Genomic DNA, 4,265 nt, shown 5'->3' with positions numbered 1-4,265 from the left:
GTTTATCTTCCTAGACTCTTGTACGTCAGATGTACCTTCATATTGAAAACATAAAATGTCACACATTGATTTTGAGGTCCTAAGCCTCATCAAAGAGTGATATACCTCATCTGGAAGAGACATGGCTATGATAAATCTAGCTTTAGTATCAAGAGACATTTTTTTCTTGTCCTCGTCACTCCATTTATGAGGGAGCTTCGAAATCTTCCTTTCAGGAATGGCGACAGTCGTAGCAGTAGCAGGGACTGTTGGAGATATTGCGAAGGGAACATAAGGTTTATTTTCACTATATCATGGGATCTCACAATCCACACCTTCCTAGAATAGGGACATATAATTTTTCCAAAGACTGAAGTTGTCTCTAATAAATCGGGAGGTTTGGCAAAAGAGTCATTGTCATGAAAGTTTGTGTTTGTATTTTGCAAATCCATTTAAAGAAAATGGTTTGTAAATTATATTATGATCCAAGCGCTTACCACTAATCAAAAGCAATTGTTGGTGGAAAAGGCGCAACTTATTTCCTTACAGCGTAGCAGTCAACGCCATGTTTTGATTTAGGGAGATGCTGGTCAATGACCCAACAATCCCCCCCACCATCTGCCAACACTAACAAGATCTTCGCTAGAAGACAATGGCTGCATAGCATGCCTTTGGCATTATTATACACCTCATAGGATTCGAACCTGTGACCTGCTCTGATACCACATGTTAGGATCCAATCGCTTACCACTACGTCAAAAACAATTGTTGGTGTAGAAGGCACAACTTATTTCCTTATAGCGTAGTAGTCAGCGCCACATTTCAATTTAAGAAAATGTTGGTCAATGACCCAGTAAATTATCTACTAGAAGAGATATAATAAACACTGCTCTGATATCACTTGTTGGTCCTAAACGGATCTACAAGAGTTTATAGGTAACAGTTTATAGAATGGGGGATGAATACAAACACAATTTTTATTTTTTAAATCCTTTTATTGATAAAGAAAGATCAATACAGAACTTACAGATTGTTGCGAAATAATATAAGATAAAGAACTTATCTAAACAATCTTGGAAGCACACAAGTGACACAGAAGAGCAAATAGAAAGTGTTTACGTAAGAAAGAGCTTGGAAAAGCTTGTGTATGCTTGTCTTAGTTTAAGAGTGTTTTGCTTCGCTTTCTAAGAAGAGAGTCTTCTTAGCTATGCCAATTGCATTTAATGCAATTTAGTGGGTACAAATCATGTCGCAAACTTCTAGAGGAGAGTTTGTCCTTTATCTTCATATATACAAGATTTTTGGCCGTATATGAACAGTTGTCACACTTGGAGACAAGAGAGTAATTTCGTATATATACTTTATTGTGAGGTATGAGGTTGTCCTTTGTGTGCAGGAAGACAAGACAAAAACTTATTCTTGTAGAGCAAGATTCATTTGATTGTTGACACTAGCTTAACTCTAGAGTTTCTTTAGTGTTCGTTGAATCTTGATTAAATTTCACACTTTATTTAGACATGCTTGTTATCACTGAATCCACTTTAGTTCACGAACTGTTGTCTCTATGTTCAGATATATCTTCGACATTGTTGAAGGTTTCTTTAGTGTAAGTTTAGTCTTCTTTAAGAATACTTGTCCTTTAAAGAAGTTTACAATACATGTTCAGTGATCACTGAACAGACTCAGTGATAATCACTGAAAGTAAATAAAAAACAGAACTAAGTATTTTTCACTAAGTATAATGGATCATCATCGAATCACTGAGAGAATTTGGATCTGCATACTCATATTTAATATATAAAATGTAGTTAACTGGCTTGTAATGGATAAACTTGGTTTCAAAATTATTTTTTTCATGTATTTTCTATAGATATATCCACAATGACAACATCACACATGATTTCTTATGACTGTGTCTTGGTCGATGTTAACATGTGCAAAATGGATAACTTTGATTTTTTCCATAAGTTTTGAAGCATCAACCTTGATTATCTATAATTAGTATGATCTAGAGTTACTATGTAGCTAGAAAGTTCGCACTAATCTACATGAGTGATGGCATCCTATGATATTCACGTAACACTTGCTAAGGATGCTCTAGAATGTTAGGCAATTTTGGATCTCTTGAACCCAAGTCATCTTGCTGACATTTGCCATCATGTATGTAGAAGGTGGATAACATTCCAAGAAGACGGTCCAAATGGAAAATTGCTCGACAAAAACCAATAAGGCAACATCGTCAAAAGGGTTGATCAAATCGTTAAGCTATCAACAATTCTTGTAAAACCCAAAAAAAGAGAAAATTTGAGGAATAGATAATTAGTTTTATTTTTATTATTATTCTTTCCTTTTTGGATTATAATATATATATATATATATATAATATAATAAATAAAGAAATTAAAAGGATTTTGAAAATCATACTAATAATGAAGGAAAAACTCAAAATGGGGATGAAAAGTGTGATTTTAACAAAAACTTTGAAGCCAGGGGGCCGAATGTAAATTCATGATAGTTAAAGAGGTGTGTCAGGTATTAACATGTCCAAACCAGAAGGATATGTTTTGTAAATATGCCATTTTCTGATTTTTGAAAGTGATGGAACGATGACGACTTTTGAGGCTTCTTATTGGTTCGTTCAGTCAACCAATAGGAATATATAGCCAACGTTTCCCTCTACAGTTTTCGTTCAAACATTTTGAATTTTCGCTGAGAAACGAGAGAGAAATCGGAGCTCGAAAGACCCCACCTGAAATCTCCGTTTATCGACGATTAGAGGTAAAATACTCAACTAAAATTCATGTTCTTTATATGGTTAGCTTCGTTTTTTAGTCCTTTATAGAACCCTAGTAGCCTTACGTTCCAGATTTCGTGTTTTATGGTTCGATTTTGGGGTTTAAAGTTTCGTTCGGTTTAGTTTAAAATTAAAACTTTAAATAAGAAAATGGAATTCATGACGAAAAATTGTGTTATTTATGTCAAAATGTTAGTAAAAATATTACCAAGGATCTAGTACAAAAAAAATGAAGAAAAAAGATCAAAAAACGGGTCAAAATGAAGCTTAAATCGGTAAGAAACGCGCAGCCATGGGTTGCGACCGGATCGGGTCGGGACTAGATCCGACCCATAAATCTATGAATTCGACCCATTAAAAATAAATATGGATATGTGTTCAGAAGGGGTCGACCTGTGACCTCCTATTAGTAAAGGCACACCTTAACCACTCCGATAGAATATCAATTCATGAGCTATTTAAGATTTGAAATTTCTTATATTTAGTAATTAACTGACTTTCTTAATAAAATTTCTATTATAATCCCAAGATTTAAGAAACTAAGCTTAACTTCTAAAACTTTCTTAACTCTAGAAAGTTCCTTGAAATTTTTAGATGTGTAGATTTCAACTTCTTTTTTTGATTCTATAAAATTACCAAAATGCCTCTAAAATTAAAGAGTGTGTATTTTGAGCAATACGTGACCATTTTGCTTTATAAAAATACCGTCAAGGTTGAAATTACTACTTTAACTATGTAATTATTTGGGGATAATTAGAATGAATCATTTAAATAATTAGATGATTTTTTTATAAGATTAAAGCGTAGCTTTTGAGTTATATATATATATATATAGAGAGAGAGAGAGAGAGAGAGAGAGAGAGGAGCCTTTAAATAAAAACCACCCAATTGGTACAAACCGTGAAAATCACATTCAACTAATCATAATTTTTCATTTTGTTCATTTTTTTGTAATTATGAGATGTTAATTAACCATTTTTATTGTGGAAGGTGTTAATCATGGATATTAGCATCTTTATTATTTTAATTTTAGAAAAACACATGAAACAGTTTCATTAAAATTTCATTAAATATTATATGAAACAATTTCATAACCATATATGAAACAAATTCATCAAAAAAAGTATTATATGAAACAATTTCATAACCATATATGAAACAAATTCATCAAAAAAAGTATTATATGAAACAATTTCACAAGATTAAACAATTTTATGAAAAAATTTCATAAGATTAAATAATGAAATCGACGTATGAGGGTGGTTTTCACGGTTTGTACAAACGAGGATGGTTTTCATTTGATCGCGCTCTCTCTCTCTCTCTCTCTCTCTCTCTCTCTCTATATATATATATATATATATAGAGGAGTGATCATATGAAAACCGCCCTCATTTGTGTAAACCGTGCAAACCACCTTCATCTGTCGATTTCATTGTTTAATCTTATGAAATTTTTTCATGAAATTGTTTAATCTTGTGAAATTTTTTCATAT

This window comes from Cynara cardunculus (assembly GCF_001531365.2).
Source record: "Cynara cardunculus var. scolymus isolate 2C chromosome LG 2, CcrdV1, whole genome shotgun sequence".
NCBI lineage: Eukaryota > Viridiplantae > Streptophyta > Magnoliopsida > Asterales > Asteraceae > Cynara > Cynara cardunculus.
This window is presented reverse-complemented; position numbering follows the sequence as displayed.